Source organism: Pipistrellus kuhlii, unplaced genomic scaffold, assembly GCF_014108245.1.
Source record: "Pipistrellus kuhlii isolate mPipKuh1 unplaced genomic scaffold, mPipKuh1.p scaffold_m20_p_7, whole genome shotgun sequence".
In the NCBI taxonomy this organism is placed as follows: Eukaryota; Metazoa; Chordata; class Mammalia; order Chiroptera; family Vespertilionidae; genus Pipistrellus; species Pipistrellus kuhlii.
In genome coordinates, this window is record NW_023425573.1 from 55,269,936 (window position 1) to 55,291,172 (window position 21,237).

Genomic DNA, 21,237 nt, shown 5'->3' on the forward strand with positions numbered 1-21,237 from the left:
TTCCTTTTTATGTTTAGGATAATTGCTTAAAGATATTTTGGAAACCTAGTATTTCAACTGTTTTACATTTGGAGTACCATTTTGCCCTTCATTTCAGCAATTTTTAGGTATATTTCTTTACTCATATTATCAGTGTTGACTGAGAAAAAAATGAATCAATTTTTATTTTCATAAGTCTACACTGTATAATGTTTTTACATTCAATATTTACTGATGTTGAAATGCAGTTCAACAAATTATTTTTATTTCTCAAAACTGACCTCAGTATAGGAAAATGAGCCTGAATTTTCTTTGTGAAATAAATTTTCAAAGGCAAACTCAGTGGATTAAATGATGGCTCCAAAGATATCAAGTCCTAATCCCAGGAAGTTGTAAATATTTACCTTATTTGGGAAAAGTACATTGTGGTTATGATTCATCTAAAGATTACGAGGTGGGGAAATTATTTTGAATTATCTTGGTAGACTCTAAATGCCATAGCAAGTGTTCTGCCTTGTGAGAGAGAGGCAAAGGGAGATTAGATGCACAGAAGGAGGCAACGTGACCATGGAGACAAAAATTGGAGTGATGCAGCCACAAACAAGATTGCGTGCAGCCACCTGAAACTGAAAGAGGTAAGGGACAGTCTTCCCTAGAGCATCCTGAGGGACCACAGCCCCTTTGTCATCAGTAAGACTGATTTGAGAATTCTGACCTTCAGGAGGACTGTGATAAAATAAATTTCTGTTTTAAGTCATCAAGTGTGTGATACTTGGTTATAGCAGCCACAGGAAAGTAATACAATAGGCTTTCACTAGAAATGAATGAGAAAATCAAATTATAAACATTTGTAATTAATCTGAATCTCTTAGAAATATCCATGAAATTTTGTTAAATTTTCATTTATTTATTTAGGTTATTATTAAACCTACAAAGAAAGTTTTGATCTTTTTTTTCCACTGAGGAGCAGAGGAAGGAATTTTCTTGGGGAGACATGAACACATTTGTTTTTTCCAATGGTTTAAAAATGCCTTCACCATCTCATTAGGCTCTAGTTTCAATACAGGACAGCAATATAGGATAGCATATAGAGCATTCAGTCAAGAATAGGTCAAGTTATGCAAAAAAAAAAAAATTCTGTTTACAATGTTGACTACTATTTTCATAAGTAGTATTTTCAACTTTAGCACAAACCTATGCCAATAAATAAGACAATTTATTTATTGAAGTTTCTTGTTCCTACCAAGTGTGTAATTTTGGGTATAAGTTTTCTAAGAAGTCTGATGTCAATTTAATCCATCTCAGACATATTCTTTGTAGATAAGCTCATTAGTTTTGCTAAGATAACATTAAACTTTTTCAACCCCAAAAGAAGCAATTTTTTGAAAAATTTCCTATCATGGTCTAATGTCCAAAATGTATTGGACATATTAAAAATGTTAATGTGGTTAACTTAGTGGTATTTTTAAAAATATATATTTTATTGATTTTTTTACAGAGAGGAAGAGAGAGTGATAGAGAGTTAGAAACATCGATGAGAGAGAATCATTGATCAGCTGCCTCTTGCACACCCCCTACTGGGGATGTGCCCACAACCAAGGTACATGCGCTTGACCGGAATTGAACCCAGGACTCTTTATTCCGCAGGCTGTCGCTCTATCCACCGAGCCAAACCGGTTTCGGTTTAGTAGTATTTTTTTATATGTGTTTTCACCAGCTACAGTAGAAAATGCCCAAAATAATTCACATTTTCATCTTTAATTTTTCTTCTGATTTCTAAATCATAGCTTAAACCTTCTAAGCAATAGTGTTTTATTTATGTTTATAAATGTTAATGTTTGTTCCTGTTTGAAAAATATAACTCTTATTGTATTCAATGCAATTTTTAAAAATAAACATGCCATTATGAAAAGCTTTGGGGGCAGTTTTATCATCCAAAACATTCCAGAACTAAACCCTGTTAAAAGGTAAAATGTTAATGCCAGTTTTTAAGTTATTTTTTTGTTTGTTTATTATACTTAAATTTGCTTTTCTTCTGATTTTCAAACTAGTTCTCTTTATGGTTTGTTTTATAAGGATGATTTAGATTATGTTCTTTTCAACATAGGTAGCTTTTGTTTCATCTAAAGCATGAAGGAACATTCTTCACATCCACAGAAAACACATGCACATATACATCTATTCGTAAGATTGTCTGCCCTTTAGATGGTTCCTCTCTTCCTGGGAGGTGGAGTGTCAGCATTTGGTTGCTGAATTAAAAGGTATGTGTATTACTATACATTTTAATAAATGGAACCAGGTTTCTTTCAAATTGTCTTTAACAGTCCACATTTTCATAAACAATGCATGAAAATTCCTTCTCTTAACATAATAGTAGGTGCCTTAACTATTAAAAATGTAACCAGTTTAATAGATACAAGCTATAACTCTTCGTTACTTTATATAATCCAAGCTACTCAAAGTTGGAAAATCTTATACTATATATTATCTTTCATTTATTTAAGAAATATGTATTGAGTGCCTATTATATTCCCATGCACTGTTCTACAACAGGGACTATAGCAGTGAACAAAACAAGCAAAAATTCACCCCTACCATTGTACAATTTACATTTACAGCTTAACTTCTAGCTATCTCTATAGCATCCATAAGCAGTTATGTGAAATACCTATTCATATTATTTGCTCACTTTTTATTAGTTTGCACATCATTTTCCAATTAACTTTTAAAATATTTTATATATCATTTATTTATATAAACCCTTAATCTGCCATCTATGCTGATTTATTTTTGTAGTTAAACTTACCACATGTTCTATTGTCTTCATTTATGGCAATAGATTCTCCACAAAAGTTTTAGATTTCTATGTAGTCAAAAAATATCTTTTATTTTAAAATAAGCATACCCACCCAGACTTTGTCTATGTATTTGAAAAACCTTTTTGTTATGTATTAATTTTGACATATGATAAGATTTGACATATGATCTATTTCTCATAAATATTCTGTGTAATGCTCAAACGATACCTATTACCACAATTTTATATTTTGATTATTTATTAAATAAGCAAATTCACCTGCTCAGTCCTACTTTTCAAAATTGTGTAACTATTCAGGCAGCTTTCCATTTGAACTTTAAAAATGTTTTATCCAATTAAACACTGTTACAATTCTAACTGAAGTTATATTAATATAATAGTTCTACATTTACATTGTTATAACGTACATACCTCCCCTTCCAGTTAGTGCTGAGTGCTGTCTAGTGTTCCCAAGTGCCAAAAGGCTGTGATGGGTCTCACAGAAAAGAAAAAAACAATGTGTACTAGATAATCTTGCTTCAAACATGACTTATAGTGCTGTTGCCCTTGAGTTCAATACTAATGAATCAACAGTATGCATTAAATCAGGTGTCTTTAAACAAAAACACATGTAAAACGGGGTTCTGTATTGATTGGTTGATGAAAATGTTATGGCTAGAGGCTCACAGAAACCTAATCCTGCATTTCCCTTGGGGGAAAAATGGTTCAGTGTTTGTAAATTCACTGTTTGCAGTGACTTTATAGAACACAACCAACACAAATAATGAGAACCCGTTGTATTTCCTCATTCCTATATAGGTTATTATGCCATTGGCAATGTCTATTTCTGCATAAGAATCAAAACTTGTCTTCTAATGTCACGGTCCTTTATTTATAACAAAACATCATTCTTCAAGGAGAGTGTGTGTTTCTTGCCATTAATTTTCTCAAAGTGAGCACTTCATATTCTGAAAATTCACAGACATTTTGACAAAAGAGGAAGGCACCTTTGACTTGAAGTCAGACAAGAAAAAGGAATCAAAGGAGCAAGGGGCTTCACAGACTAAGGACAGTCTCACTCCCAGGACAGTTTTAATCCTGTGGTCTGATACTGACCAGTGGAAGGGATGCTCCTGTGTCTAATCCTTGGCTTCCTTTTTTCTGCTCCTCATTGGAGCTTACACTGAAGTCCACCTAGCACCATTCTTTCTCCCTGAGGCCATTCCATGACTCTGACTTCCCACTTTCAGAATCAAGGACAGTGACTTGGAAAGGAAGGTGAAATGAGATTTTTGAATCACCAATTGGAATCTGACCATTGAAATAAGAATTACCCAAGGTCAACTTGAAAATAATATTAGCAGCTATCACATATTGAGTTTTTCCTATATGCCCAGTATTATATTAAACATCTTATATGGACTATTGTATTTCATCCTCACTATGAATTCTAAGAGCCAGGTGCTAAGAGAATCTAAGCTTTAAAGGAGAGGAAATTAAGGTTAAGTGAATGTTCAAAGTTGGATAACTAGGAAGTGGGAGGGTTTGGATTTAATACTAGTCGGTCTAATTTCAGAGTGTTTTGTGAAGCCACTCCAATTTGCTTCCTCCCATGAGATTATTAACTTCCTGGTCAAAACTAGGATTTAAAAATCTCTAATCAGAAATACTCATAGGAGGTTGAGCTTAGCAAAGCATAAAAGAGTAGAACTCAGCTTTGTTTCTGCTTCCTCATATCACATGGTTTGTAGACTTTTTTTTTTTCTTTGGCAGATATCTAATTTAATGAATCTTTTTATTGTAAAACAGATTGGAATTGTTTTTCTCATTTTCAGAAACCCATCAAGTGGGTGAAATTGAACCACATGTTCTTCATCAAGGAGAGTAATGTGGAGATGTCTTGACATACTGGCTACATAGGCAAGGTGTGGGAAAAACTAGTGTCTTGCTAAGAGGGCATGTGTGGATCATAAGCATGGGACCAGAGAGAGGATCAAGCCTCCCACTGGTTACTTAAGGAGAATGGGCTTTTGATTATATTTTCTCTAATATTGACTTCTTGGAGCTTCTCAGTGTTCTTGCTGGTCATAGTGCAGCCTGGATTTACCCTTCCTCCTCTTTGGAAGTTTTTGGGACAGTCTCAAACATATGCCTAACTTTTTAACTTATCTAAACAAGATTATAGATATGGCCATGTATTGGTCATCTTGAATGCCTGGCACCCAGAGAACAGGCAATCTTATCAAGGGGGGGTGGTGAGCTCATTTGAGAGTAAGTAGGTTTGTTGTTAGTCTTTGAAATTCGAAGGCTGGCTGATGCAGCTATAAGCAATTTGAAAAAATACACTATCAAGTTAAGTGTAATAAATTAGTATGTTATTTTCAGTTGTTCAGGACATCGTTCTGTAACATGTAATCCTCTATACAAGCTAGTATTCTCTTATAATGTGTAGGGCCACAGATAGTGCATACAAATACACACCAGATTGGTCCACAACATACATTTACTAAAATCTCTATGTTTCAGTAACAAATGATGTATTAAGGACTGATTTTTTTTCAACTAGATATTGAAAATAGATGGAAAAGGTTGACCACCAGATATTTATCTCTTCTAGGTAAGATATTATCAACGTATTTATGAACCACTTTTTTAAAGGGATGCTGATGGGTCAGAACAATTACAGTATTTATGATGTTTTAAAAGTAAGATAAGTAGCAAAGTCAATGAAACACAAATGGAAACTATAGTTATCCAGAAGGAAATAGTCTATAAAAGTGTTTTTTATCTGAACTGGGTTTTGGAGGTGCTAGAACTTAGACTCTACTAATCAGGGAGACTGCACCCTGGCCAAAGTGGGAGGGATCTCCAGGGAATCTTTAACAAAGGGATTTTCAAAAACATGGTCCACTCTTTGTTTCGAGAAACTCATATCAAGTTTTAAACTAAGGGCTGCATTTTGCATGAACAAGACAGAAACACATGAGCACTTCAGACAGACTTATACTTTGGTTCAACTTGATACAGATATACTTAAAGTATTTATCCAATATTTTATGTAGAGTCAAAGCCTAAAGGCAGTGCAGGGAAGAAAAACCACTGGTGGTATCTTCTCTGCTACCCCTGCATTTATCTCTGGCTCTAAACTGACATATGTCATTTTGCAAAAACTAGAGAACATTTTTAGAACATTTATTATTACTCAGGAATGCTCATAGGTGTGTTTCACCTATACACAACAGCTCCAAGGGCATTGTTCAAGAATTCCGGCTACTAATTACATGTTTCTTTAGAGTTGAGTTACATTTCTAGAAATTTCACTCACATTTGAGTACCTGATCTCCTTCCCCTGTGATATCTCCACCTTATTACTCATTAATATGATCACTGTCATCATGACTACCTATATCACTTGGTGCACTGGTACTGACCTCAACTTGCTCCTCCGCAGGTGAGGTAATACACAGTGTGAGGACATCATACCCCATGTTACCTCCTTTCTGTCATTGTTGATCCTCTTCAGGTCTGCAGTGTTTCATTTTGTGATGGGTGGTTGTTTCCACATTTCAGGTCTCTGGCAATAATATTTACATAATCTTTAATCTTTGCCTCTGCAAGTGCTCAAAACTCACAATACGTACTCTCCTTTGAAAGGCTTTTCTTTCCGTCATACTTATACAAAAATATGAAATTCCTGGGGATTTCTGTTGATCTTTGGGAAAGTTTTGGTCATTTTACTTGGCCCAGCAGGTATTTTTCTTACCCAAGTTTTCCTTCTCTCCACCATCTGCATTTTCTGTCCCCTGTGCAGTTAATGGGAGAGGAATTTGGAATCCTGTTTTCTTTCTTATGGTCAAGCTTGTCCCATATATATTATTAATAAACATCATTATGTCCCACTAGCTAATTAATAGCACAATGGTGTTACTATGTATTTATGTTATAGCCAATATTATTTTGGTATACATAACGACATTCCCATAAAAGATTTTCCTAAGCCAACTTTCTATGAATATAGTGATAAAATCTTCAGCTTAGAGAAGGTCGGAACTTTTTTTCCTTGATTTTTAACCTATAATTTCAATGGACGCTATTGAGCCAGATAAAATTCATTTTGCTATTTCTTCATATGAAGTCTTCTTTACTGTTCCATGCTTATAGTAAATTTTTTTGGCTGTTAGAAAACTACATTGGTATCTAATGTTTATGAAAAGCATCTAAAGGCAACTGACTGATTCCTAAAGCAGTAAAAGTATAACTGAAGTTGAGTTCTTGGCAGGTTAGCTCTTGCAAAGTTTAGGGAAGCTGTATTGTCCATGCTTTAGCTCACAGCCTCCACTGGAAAATTCTGATTAGTTGAAGATCTCAGATGAACCCTGTGGAAAGACTTTTAGTCACTTTAGCTTATTTCTGAGACTCCCCTTCCTTTAACGGATGAGCTCAGCAAAGCAACAGGTCATGTGAATTAATTGTTCTGTAGACCCCAACCCACTAGGCTGGGGGCTAGTATGAAATGAGAGAAGAAGAAGAAGAAGAAGAAGAAGAAGAAGAAGAAGAAGAAGAAGAAGAAGGAGGAGGAGGAGGAGGAGGAGGAGGAGGAGGAGGAGGAGGAGGAGGAGGAGGAGGGGAAGCACAGGGATTCACATTTACTGAGTTCCTACTTTATGTGTTAGACTTGGATGAAAACTTCTCAAGTAGTTTACATTTCATTAGGAAAATTCTAATGTAAGCCAAACTGATTCATGAACTTTTAACCAGTGAAGAAACTTTCCCCAACTAAACTATTGTGCCGAACTCTGTGAGCAGACATGGGTGTGCTATACCAAATTAACAGATTTCTATCATTTATGTGCTAATTTCAATGTCACTGTCAATCCCATCTGTTATTGCTTCAATCCTGAATTAATGAGGCAAGTCAGAGCGGGAAAATGTCAGATCATCTGAGAGCATCATTCTTTCCTAAGGTCATATAAAATGAAAGAGTACTTTTGTCATAATTCAACAACCCTTCCCATTTTATAGAGTCACAACATGTTAGAGCTGGAAGGTTTGTGAAATATCACCAAATCCAGATTTATAGGTAGAAAAGCGGAGGTTCAAAGAGGTGAAGTGATTCATTAAGTTTTTGTTGCCATTATTCTGTGTCCTTCATTTCTATCTTCACAAGGACTAGATGTAATCTTTCATTCATTTGAGTGCCACATTCTCCTACTTACCACAGGCAGATTTAAGGACTCCTCACCTCTCAACGTGCTGGAGTAGAGAGAACTTGAGTTGCTTCACTTCCTCTTCTTAACACTCACGGATTCCACCTACTTCAGGGCTTGCTATGTGCCAGCCCTGGTGTTACTACTTGTATATGCATTATCACATTTAATTTCCATATCTGGGAAACTGAGGCTTTAAGGTTTGGTTACTTGCCCAAAGTATTAATCGCATAATCATGAAAGTGGAAAGGCAGAGCTCAGAGACATGGGGGATGTACTATTAGCCTCTGTGTTCCTACTGCCTCCTCTTTTGGGCTAAATCTCTCTGCTTTGCTGACCTAGGCTAGAAGCTTCAGCACTAACCTGGGAGCTCACGGCTGCACTGAGGCTCCAGACCCTTTGTTTTATTTTAAAAGTTCCTGCCCACGAGGTTCTGAGCCAGAACCCCTTCAATTGGTCCAAGATTCATTGTCTCTTTTGACTGCCCTGAATTCTTGCCTAGCGAGTTTGTCTCGCACCCCAGCAAGAATTCTGACTTGGCATTTTTGGCCTGACTGCCTTCCCAAACTCCAGGGCCCAAAGGCTGGCACACTGCTGTTCTGACAAGAACCTGGGCAGCCACTGCTGACTAGAAACATCCACTTCCTGATAATTCAGGAAGCAAAGGAAATGCTGTAAGAAATTGGGATACAGGTGAACAGGAGCCAGGCCTCAGCACTGTGCATATCACGGAGGAGTTTGGACCACCAGGTGATAGGGGACAGCTAAAGACTTGTCACAAGGGTAGTGAGAGGCCTGAGTTTGTGTGATAATCAGAGACAGAAAGATCTCTCTAGGAATATGGAGAAATGTTGGAGGAGGAAGAGATGAAATGCCTTTTCTCTCTTGCTTTGCCTCTGTGAGTGTTTCACATTCCTCGGAGGAGAACTCAAATTCGTTTGCTGGATAAAAATCCTCTCTACCACATGGTTCACAGTGATCCCTCCCTACTCTGCACTCCTCAAACACCAAGGGCCCAGTCAACTGATTTGTAAATTAACGGTATGACAACCACACACTTTTTACAATCTGTCTCATAGAGGAGCTATTTATGTAATACATATTTGTGTAATATAAATTAGAATAATATAAAGTAGTTTGATGAGTTTGTATATTTATATTTTGTATTTGATATATGTATTCATGCCACCACCAGCACAATCAAGAGAGTATTTTCAGCATCTCAAGACGTTTTCTCATGCTCCCTTGCAATCAATCCCTTTTCATCTCTCCACAGGCAACAATTTATCTCATTTTCTACTCAAAAATTATGACTCTTTCACAAAGTCATATAAATGTAATCATGCATTATGAAGTCTTTTGTGTCTGGCTTCTTTGATTCATCCATGTTATTTTGTCTATTCATAATTTCTTTGCACTACTGAGTAATATTTTGTTGTGTAAATAAAGCTCACTTTTTAAAATCTATCTTTATTTTTGTAAGTATTAGAGATGTCTCCATTTTTCCCCATTGACCCCATCTAGCCCACACCTATTGCCCCCCTACCCCAGGCTTTTACACCCTATTATCTATGCCCATGAGTTTTGAATATATGCATATAAATTCTTTGGTTAATCTCTTCCCATCTCCCAACCAACCCTACCCCCCTCTGAGATTTGACAGTCTGCTCCATGCTTCTGTCTCTGGATCTATTTCATTCATCAGTTTATTTTGTTCTTTAGATTCCACATATGGGTGAGATCATATGATATTTGTCTTTCTCTGATTGGCTTATTTTGTTTAGTATAATAATCTCTGGGTCCCTCCATGCTATCTCAAAGGGTAAGAGATTCTTCCTTTTAATTCATTTACCACTTGATGAATACCTGAGTTCTTCTGTGTGTTTTTTGTTTTGTTTTGTTTTTTAACTGCAAATAAAGCTGCCATGTACATTTACTTACAGGTCTTTGTGTGATATATGTTTTCATTTCATTTGGATAAATACCTAGAAGTTGGATTCCTGAACTGCAAAGTATGTGTTTCACTTTATTAGAAACTGCCGAACTGTTTTTTCAAGTTGTATATTTTATAATCTCACCAGCAATGTGCTTGAGTTCCAGTTAATCTACATCTTTCACAGCACTTGATAGAAATGTCATTCTGGTTCATTTTAGCCAATCTAGTGAATGTGAAGTGGTAACTCAATTTTAGTTTGTATTTCCTAAATGACTAATAATACCAGTATTAAGAACTTTGCATGCATTTATTCATATTTTTAATACTTTTTTAAATTTTGTTTTATTTTTCCATCACTATTTATTCCCTTTATACTTTCTTACCCCCTCTCAATCACCACACTGTTGTCCATGTCCATGAGATCTCTCTCTTTTTTTATGAATCTCTCCACCCCCAACCCCACCTCCTCTCTCTCTCTCTCTCTCTCTCTCTCTCTCTCTCTCTCTCTCTCTCACACACACACACACACACACACACACACCAGAGCTGTCTGCTCTCTATCTATTAATCTCTCTATTTTGCTCAATAGTTCAGTTTATTCTTTAAATCCCACTTATGAGTGAAATTATATGGTTTCTATGACTGGCTTATTTCATTTAACATAATGTTCTCCAGATCTATCCATGCTGTCACAAAGGATAGAATTTTATTCGTTTTTTTATGGCAGAGTAGTATTCCATTGTATAAATGTACCACAACATTTTATCCACTCATCTATTGATAGACACTTGGGCTGATTCCAAATATTGGCTATTGTAAATAACACTTCCAGGAACATAGGGGTGCATATATTATTTTCAATTAGTGTTTTAGGTTTCTTCAGGTAAATTCCCAGAAGTGGAATCACTGGTTTATATCTTTTTCTGTGAAGCCAAATCATTTGCACATTTTGATTGCATCATTTGCTTATTATTGGATTCTGAATTTTAAAAAATTGTCTTATACAATATGCACATATTATTAAATATGTATTTATAAATATTTTACCCCAGTCTAGTGACTTGCCTTTCAACTTCTGTTACTATGACTTTCACACAGCAGTGGTTATTATTTTGATGAAGTCCAATGTATCTTTTTTTCTTTAGTAATTCATGCTTTCAGTGTTAAGAAATATTGGCCTAACCCAAGGTCACAAAGACTTTTCCCAAATTTTCTTCAGGAATTTTTATAGTTTCGGTTCTCATATTGGGTTCTATGACACATTTAGTGTTTATTTTCATGCATGATACTAGGTACTAGGTACCATAAGAGGAGGGATTCATTATTTTGCATATATTGTAAATGGTCTGTGATTCCAGTGCCATTTGTTGGAAAGACTATTCTTTTCCCATTTGAATTCCCCGGAACCTCTGTCCCAAATAAGTTAACCATGTGTTTCTATTTTTGGATTGTTATTTTATTCCATTGGTCTGTGACTCTCCTTTGCCAATATTTCCTCACATTTTATCTTTCACTTAATGCTTAGAATACTTTTTAATTGAAGCAGAAAAGAGGAACACAACAGGCCTGGCACTGCTATCCTTAGGAAAACCTGCTTGAGAGTTTGACTGCTGACTGGGTCCAGGGAACTTGGATTTCAGGAATGTTCCCCCCATTCCTAACTCAAAGAACGATTCACTGTGCTTAAACTGTAAACATTACAGTTATGCTGGACATCTGATTTCTTTCTATAAGTCTGGAATTTTGGTATGTGTTAGGCAGATGGTGCCTGCTTAATCAATCCCCAGTGAAAATCTTGAGCATCAAGTCTCTAATGGGTTTTCTGTTAGACAGTTCACACATGTTGTCACAATTTAGTACTGGAAGAATTAAGCACGCCCTGGGTGATTTCATAGGGGAAACTCTTGAAAGTTTATGTCTGGTTTCCCCTTGACTTTGCCCCATGTGCCTTTTTATTTTTCCTAAGTTTACTTTGTAAACCATTGTTGTGCATAATACTATATACTGTGTCCTGTGAGTCCTCCTAGCAAATCGCCAAATCTGGGAGTCATTTAGGGACCCCAAACACAGTGTCTGTCATATCTCCCTGTCTAGATTATATATTTGTTCTGGACAGAGACATAGCTTAATTGTCTTTAAATATTTCCATGATATGTTATAGAGGGCAGGTGTCTAATAGATGTTTCTTGTTTGAGATAGAGGACCTACAGATACAAACTAGAGTTTCATCATGCCCTTAGCTAGAAAGACAGTTTAAACTGGAGAAGTGTGTTTGTAAACTATAGACAGAACTATTAAATCATTACTGTTTTGTCATTATCTTGGAGGGAAAAAAACCATTGCATTTGCTTTGTACATAGAGTACATTTCCCCAGGAGTTGCAAAGAAAAAGCAGCCATAAGCTGAGTTTCTGCCTTACCACATGGCCCCACAGAAGAAGTTACCAGTCACGGTGTCACAAATACATAAAAGTCCCTGTCCAACAGTTTCTTCCTGGTTCTTTGGAAATATGTGTATCTTTCAGGTAGCCAGTACATTTGAAAATAAATGACATTGCTCTCTTCCTGGGCTCACTCCAACTTTTTCCCACTTCATCAACCAGAGTAATCACACACTAAGAGATAGGGTTTCTAAAAGTTGGTGCCAAGAGCAGGATACACATTCTTCTCAGTTTGCAGAACCATAATCCTCATGTCTACAGATTTAAAATAAAAGTCAGTTCACTTAGAGAAGATGCTCTATTGTTAACCTCAACTCAAGATTATTTTACCAAAATTTCTGACAACGATGCAGAAATGAGGAAAAGGCAAAAGAAAAACATCCTGTTGATTGCATAGCTTCATGTGTCTAATCAGGGAATAAACAAGTCACTCTATATTTGGAACTTATCAGGAACTTATTAATCATTTGTCAAGAATTACATGTATCAGGAAAATCCAAAATATTCTCTCCCGGCTACTCTTTCCTTCCTCTTTCTTTCTCTTGGTCTTTAAGAAAAATTTAGTTGATCTACAACCATTAAGATAGCCCTGAAGCAAGATGTAGAAACCTAAATGTGTTTCTCATGAATCATTATGAACTTTGTCTCCCAAACAAGGAAGCTGCACTTGCCACAAATAAACAAATGCCAGAAGATTAAAGGTCAGTGGAGAGTTCAGAAAAGCTGCACAAGCCTACCGTACATTTTAAGCAGAGAAGGAAAAGTTCTTTCAATTTTTTACCTTTCACAACACTACTAAAATTTTAACTTAAAAACCTGTAGCCATAGTTAATCCATGCTGGAGAATGAGAGATAATGTTCTAAAAACTTACAGAATTTGCAAAAGAAATTTTCATCTAAAGACCTACCTCAATTCAGCCAATACTGGAAGAAGAAAAAAAAAAACTTGTTAAAGAATAAGTATTGATTTTAAGATAGAAATGAAAAATTTGGCTCAAAGCAATTTTTAAGTTAAATGGAAGCAACTTTGCACTAAATGGCATAGAGTTCAGTAAAAAATAGTTTTGTGTCTGAGTAGCAGTTCTACTCTGGGCTTTCCTGGAGGGACTGCTCAGCACCCCATTCATGTTCCAAATGACTGTAGATATGGTTACTCACTGTTAGATTGGCAAATGTTTTCCATCTGCATGATTTCACAAAAATGCTTGGATTTATTATTATTATTGTTATTATTATTTTTTAATATATTTTTATTAATTTCAGATAGGAAGGGAGAGGGAGAGAGCATGCCCCACTCTGGGGATTGAACCCACAACCTGGGCATGTGCCCTGACTAGGAATTGAACCTTGATCTCCTGGTTCATAGGTCAACACTCAATTACTAAGCCACACCAGCTGGCAATGGTTGGCTTTTTAAAAAAAGAAATGTGTTCATTAGTAAAGCTTGGCTACATTAACAATAATTGGAATTAAGTTAATTATTTATATCTAAAAATCAATACAACTTCTCACAGATATATAGATTGAATCTAAGCTACAGAATATTTTTATATAAATGTTGGCAAAGATGTGTTGTATACAAAGTTTATTTTTTCATAAATTCCTTTTGGTGCATAACAAATGATCAATATTCTATAAACATGAATAAAATTGAAACTACAGTTTCTAAATCCAAGATATTTTAAGGCTTCTCTTTATTAAATTCTTTATGGCCCAGTTAAGGCATCACTTCAAAAAAATTAAAGCATCAATAATACTATTTAATAGTACTGACTACATGAAGTAATTTTCCTAAAAAGGACTGAATTTATTCTTTTAGTGTCAGCTTTTCCTTCTCCTATAAAGTACTCAGCTATAAACCCAGTGTATGGAAAACCTCTGAGACATAAAATGCTATGTCTTTCTAACTTTTCAAATAAATAAAATGATAACCACCTTGTCTGAGCATGTAAAATTTTCTATATACAGCTCTGAATCTGGGATGAGAGCACCTTGCTTTCTCCTGTTTAGACTGTAAATAAGATACATACGGCCTGCACAGGATTTGTCAGGATCCAGGGTCTCTGAGCTCAGGACACCTGGAAAATTAGATCAAAGGCCACTGGACTCTAGCAAGTCTGTGAACTAGTGGCCCTGCTGAGAGGATTAAAATTCCAGTAGAAAGTAAGTTATATTTCTTGTGATGGCCATCTTCGGTCCACTTGGGAGCAGTCATCTTTGACCACATGGGGGCAGCCATCTTGTGTTTTGGAGTGATGATCAATTTGCATATTACTCTTTTATTAGATAGGATAGAGGCCTAGTACATGGGTGGGGTCTGACTGGTTTATCCTGAAGGGTGTCCCAGATCAGGGTAAGGGTTTCCTTGGGACACGGGGTGGCCTGGGTGAGGGACCTATAGTGGTTTCCAGGCCATCCATGCCACCTGGTGACCCAAGCAGAGGCCCTGGTATCTGGGATTTATTTATATTCTATAATTGAAATTTGTAGCCTTGAGCAGAGGCCAGGGCAAGCCAGGGTGGGAGGGAAACTTGGCTTCCTCCATCACTGGGGCAACTCAAGCTTCCAGCTGGCTCCAGCTCTGTGGCTGCCACCATTTTTGTTGGGATTTTTTATCTTCTGTAATTGGGACTTTGTAGCCTTGAGTGGAGGCCAGAGCAGGCCAGAGCAGGGTGGGAGGCTTGGCTTCCTCGATCGTCGGGGGCAACCCAAGCCTCCTGCTCTCTACGGCTCAATGGCTGCTGCCATTTTTGTTAGGTTAATTTGCATATTTGCTCTTGATTGGCTGGTGGGCATGGCTTACTGGTGTAGAGGAGGTATGGTCAATTTGTATGTTTATCTTTTATTTTATATACACTGAATGGACAGGCTATTATACATTCAGAGATCATAATAATGTGGCCATTCAGTGTATATAAAAGTCTAACTGATCATCACATCCGAAACAACCAATCGGATGAAAGAACAGGCTGTGTGAGGTGACCAGGCTGGCAGGGGTGTTAGAGAGGGGCAACCAAACAACCGAGAAGCATGCTGCATAGGGTGACCAGGCCTGCAGGGGAGGTGTAGTGAGGGGTGACCAAATGACTGAGCAGCAGGCTGCATGGGGCAACCAAGCCAAAAGGGAGATTAGTGAAAGGCAACCAAATGACCAAGTAGCAGGCTACATGGGGCAACCAGGCTGGCAGGGGTTTAGTGAGAGGTGATCAAAGCACCAAGCAGCAGACTATGTGGGGCAACCAGGCCCACAGGGGGCCAATTGGGGGAAGACCACGCCAGCAGGCGATGCAGTAAGGGGTGACCAAGCTGGCAGGGGTGCAGTTAGACATGATCAGGCCTGTGAGATGGGCAGTTGGAGGTGACCAGGCTGGCAGGAGGGAATTAAAGGGTGACCAGGCTGGCAGGAGGGCAGTTAAATGCAACCAGGCTGGTGGAGAGGGCAGTTGGGGGTGACCAGGCCAGCTGGGGTGCTGTTAGTGGCAATCAGGCAGGCAGGCAGGTAAGCAGTTAGGAGCCAGTGGTCTTGGATTGTGAGAGGGATGTCCAAGGGGTCCTGGATTGGAGAAGGTGCAGGTTGAGCCAAGGGCCCTCCTGCTGTGCACAAATGTCATGCAGCAGGCCTCTAGTTTATATATAATATACCATAATTTATATAATTCAATATCCCAGTGATGCGCATTTATGACCTCCAATTTTTAATTAAACAATGCTGCAATAAACATTCCAGTGTCATTTGCTTTGCATATTAGTCCTGTTATTTGTTTACAAGAATTTCCTCAGAGTGAAATTTCTGGGTCAGTTGGTATGCACATTTTCAAGACTTTCAGTAAATGTTGCCAAATTGTCTTTCAGAAAAGTTGCAACAGTTTTTATTCCCACCAGGACTTATAGAAGAATGCTTATTTTCCTGTTCCTTCTCATTAACTGGGAATGTCATTAGTTTTCCTCATTAGTTTAAATCAGTTTCAATTTAATAAGAAAAATTTGAATTTTGGGATTTTGCTTTAATTTGCATTTCTTTCGTTACTATGAGGTTGAATATCATTTTATATTTTATTTCTTCTTTTATAGATTATTCATGCTCTCTGTCTATTTTCCCCTGTGGGCTGTTCATTCTCTTATTAATTTGTTTGGGTTGCTCTTTGTCAATGATAACATCTTTCTTGATTGCCATACACATTACAATTTTCCCAGTTTGTCCTTTGCCTTCACACCTTCTTTCACAAATTATTTTGTAAGTTACTTTAAAGCCTTTCAGGATGAGGTGAAAGATGAGTGGATATGCGCAAGGACACAGAATTAATAAATAGCAGAACAGCAATTTGAATGCAGGTCTGTCTTTTTTCGTTGGCCATGTCTTTACTCTGTATTTTCCCCTAACACTTGATTGTCTTAAACGTGGCCTACTAGTATATGTTTCCTGAAAACAAGCAGTGTTTGAAAAATGTTTCTTACAATCTAAGGTCGGTATTATTCTCTCCCATACTTCTCTGGAGTTCTGGATTATGATAAATAATGTAATTTCTCTGCACATTACACAAGATCAAAACCAAAGTGGCTGACACAAGCTACTTTGATCATCATGCAGTACAGTCTCCTTTCTGTGCTGTGGAAAGTGCTATTCCCAACCTCAGGGATTGCTCCATCCAATTAACATATTTGACGATGTACCTATATGCACAGCTTTAATTCTATAGAGATGGAAAATAACAATCACTCCTGTTCTTACTAACTCAACAAAGACTTCCATAAAACTTTTATTTTGTGGTAACAGTTAATATTGACTGTATATCATTCTTCTAAGTGCTTTATATGTGTTGTTCATCTAGTCCTCACAACAACTCTTAGCTGTAGGTACTATTATGATCTCTTCCCCGCCCCCCCCCCCTTTTTTTTAACAGATGGGGCTATTTTGACTCACAGAGAGGTTAAGTAACTTGCCCAAGATTGCACAGTTTTTAAGTGGAGGAGACAATAGGGATTAAGACTGTCTGTTTGCAAAATCTGTGCTGTTTGCCACTAGCCTGGGCTGCCCCCCACCACACAGTCCTTGCACCATGTACACAGCCATATAGGGTCTCGCTATATGGTGGTGGGAGAAGCTTACAAATGCAACCTCAGTCCCCATGCTACTGCAGAGAAATAATTCATTCAGCCTGGATTTGGGAAGCCACCAAATTCAGAATATCTTTTTTAGAGAAATACCAAAGAAAATTAATGGAGAAATGTCAGCTTTGCAACTTTTTAATGCTGAAAATGCAATACACAAAAATAAAAATTTGAATATAACTTGTTTTCCAAGGTCTGCCAGCCTTCTGGCCTTAGCAATTTTCTTTAATTCCCCAAAGAAAATGTCTCAAGATCTCATCCTACATTCTATGAGAAGGCCAAGGCTTCAACATTTTTAAAGAATTTTTAAGAGTTTGTATATTTCTGATTTTCTCTTGTTCCAAATTCCTCATCCTGACTCATCTGCCATAATTGCTCTCCTTCTGTTGACCTTTTCCAAAGAATCCCTAGACAAGCTTAGTGTGTGTAATCCCCTTATACTGATAGTTGAGTGTAAGTGAGGGGAAAGACAGAAACCTAAAAATTAAATTTTATCCAACTTTATGTTTCAACTTCCCATCGTGGTCCTAATATGCCTCAGCCTCTATAGCCTGAAATCTCTCAAGGACCATCTGTCTCTTTAGGTTCGAATTACTGTCAAGATACGGGGATTCTAGTCTCTTCAGAGACCCTTCTCCTTTCTCTTCCCCTTTTTCTGACACTCCATACCCAAGTGCCTCAACATCCTGTTAGCTCCTGCTAGAAAAAAGTTGCCTCTCTTTGTCCCTGTTCTATATTATCCCCAGGAGACCATACTAGGTAAGATGGTAGGGGAGAATACTTACCTTACAATGACCAAGAAATTTTCCCAATCAAAAGAGTTAGTTCCCTTCTACATCAATAAGATCATGTTCATTATACCAGATGACCAAAAAGTGGCAAGTATATAGATATTTAGTGAGACATATGCACTACAGAAAGTAAAAAATAAAACCTATACATATTTAGGGGCCCAACACATCAGAAAAGGTTTTCAGAGTGCAGTGGTCTGGATCATGTCAGTATAGCCAATTCAACATAAAAGACAAAATGGCCCCAGCTGGTTTTGTTCAGTGGACAGAGCATCAACTGCGGGCTGCTGGGCCCCAGGTTCAATTCCAGTCAAAGGCATATGCCTGGATTGTGGGCTCGATCCCCACTGTGGGGCATGCAGAAGGCAGCCAATCAATGATTTTTCTCTCATCATTGATATTTCCATCTCTCTCTCCCTCTCCCTTTCTCTCTGAAATCAATAAAAATATATTCTACCAGAGGCCAGGTGCACAAAATTCATGTACGGGGGTTATGTCCCTCAGCCCAGCCTGCAACCTCTCCAACATAGGACCCCTCAAGAGATGTCTGACTACTTGTTTAGACCCGATCCCGGTAGGTCTAAATGAGATCAGGTCTAAACGGGCAGTCAGACACCCCTCTCACAATCTAGGACTGCTGGCTCCTAACTGCTCATCTACCTGCCTTCCTGATTGCCCCTAACTGCTTCTGCCTGCCAGCCTGATAACCCGCTGACCATTCCCCTGCCAGCCTGATTGCCCCTAACTGTCCAACCCTGCAGGCTTGATTGTCCCCAACTGCCCTCCCTTGCAAGCCTGGTCCCTCCCAACTGCCCTCCCCTGCTGGTCATCTTGTGGTGGCCATCTTTGACCACCTGGGGGCAGCCATGTTGTGTGTTGGAATGATGGCCAATTTGCATATTACTCTTTTATTAGATAGGATAAATAAATAAATAAATAAATGACAAAATACTTCCTCTTATTTCTCCCAGTGCTAAGAAGGAAATAAAATATCTGGTAGGTCACTTTGAGTTCTAAAGGCAGCATATTTCATACTAAGAATTCCTCTACTCATTTATTAAATGGCATGGGAGACTACAAGCTTTGAGTGGGATACAGAGCAGGAAGGGGCATGCAGTAAATCCAGAATACAGTGAAAAAAGCCTCAGCCATACAATACAGCAGAATCAAAGATATTAGAACCATCTTTGGTGGGAAAACACCATGAAATGTTTATGACAAGCCACAGTAGGAGAATCACAGGCATTCTATAGTTCTAGAGTAAAGTCATACCATCTACAGTCATATATAAAAACAAACAAACAAACAGCTCTGGAATGAGCTTGAAGCCTTCATGTAACCAAAATCATCTCTCCACTCCCTCTTCCTAATCCTATTGCCCTCACTTTCGCACAGGTAGGTGCTGTTGCTGTAAGCTCTGTCCAGCCCACTTTCTGCAGCCTATCTCCATTGCAAAGCTGCTTTCTGAGGAACCTAAGAAAGGCATGCACTCATTTTTGGGGGGGTTACAGTACCAAACTGGGAAACCAATAAAAATCTCTATGAAACAAATTGAGTTTAACAGGGAAGAGGGCAGGGCTCCAAAGCTTTTTTCAATTGTAGTGATGATCTAAGATATCATCCAACTGCTGAAGCTTCTGCCCACATCACTTTTTTTTTTTTTTTTTTTTTTTTTTTTTTTCCCCTGCAAGGCTTTTTTGTGTCCTGGGGCTAGAAATGCCCAGGAGTTAACTTTACTCTCTGGCTTCTACAGGTATGAATCTGCTTCCATTTTTTGCTTCTTCTAAGAAACAGCCAATAAGATTTTTTTTTTTTTTTTTTAAATCACACTTAGGATAATAAACCCATAGGCTATACTTGGTAACAAATCAGCACTCATTTTATTGGAGTTGGAAGTTAGCTGGATTCTCTATGTAAGAGAGAGTCATATGAAGATATTCAAAGACAGAATTAAACCACCCAGTGTGTATTTCAGTGGATTTCTCTACTGGATCCCATTAAGCCTTTCTCATTAACATCCCATAATAAGTGTGCTCAGGGAGAGTTTAAACTTGTATTTTCCCACAGTCATTCTGAAAGGTCGAGTGTGGAGTAAATACTCCCCTTTGAGGTAGTGAGAGGCACAGTTCAAAGAGGAAGGAGATTGAAAAGAGGATTGCTACAGTCCGATGATAGCAAGGTGAGGAAATAAAAGGCAAGGGCTTAAAAGACTCTTCCAGTGAGCATGGTTTCATGCAACCCAGAGAAAAAGGAGGTTAAATGGATTAAGGTGCAGTTCACAGGTCTGATCACACCCAACTGTGAAACCAGATATTTCTAACATATAATTACTCTTGAATTCTCTTTTCTGAGAACCACTACTTGAGAAGGCATGCCAGTGGAAAAGCCATCAATGGGCCACAACCAGATCACTGGGAACTTAAGTAACTATTGGGTGTTTAAATAACTGCGACTCAGCCCTGCCAATCCAACTGTTTCCGGGAAACGTCTGTGCTGTCCCAGCCTCTGAAATGCCTTCTTTTCCCCAGCTTGAAGAACAAAGGCCACCAGCACTCTGGGTGTGACCATCTATCCATCTGGGATGAGCATGAAATGGAATAGATGTACTATCCATTCCACTATTTTGCCTCTCTTTCCCCCTGCCCTTACTCAAAATGCATGAGAGAGGAAGGCTTCTGGATCCCTACTCCCAGGCAACCTCCATGTCACCCCTTGGTGCTGGGAAATGAGGCAGTATTTGGTTGATGCTTGTAAGTCTTTTGCCAAGCCATAGCCAATGGGAGATTTTATAAGCCAAGTGTTTCCTAGATTAGGGTAGCCCCAATAAGATCGAATATAACTGATAAACCACAACCAAGCTGTGAGCTCTCTGCAGGATTCCACTTGCCAAACATGAGCTGTTTTAGCCCCTGAGCCAGGTAAAAGGTATATATTTAAACAACAACAACAACAACAACAATCCTGGAAAATATTCAGGT

At 37.9% G+C, this 21,237-nt stretch overlaps 1 long non-coding RNA gene across 1 annotated transcript in view; it reads left to right on the forward strand.

The window, feature by feature from the left end:
* The first annotated feature begins 505 nt into the window (after positions 1-505).
* The window catches only part of LOC123651626, a 46,271-nt gene continuing 25,539 nt past the window's right edge, over positions 506-21,237 (forward strand). The window contains exons 1-2 of the long non-coding RNA XR_006740465.1: positions 506-614; positions 2,087-2,240. This is a non-coding gene — a long non-coding RNA (uncharacterized LOC123651626). The remainder of the gene's footprint in view (positions 615-2,086; positions 2,241-21,237) is intronic.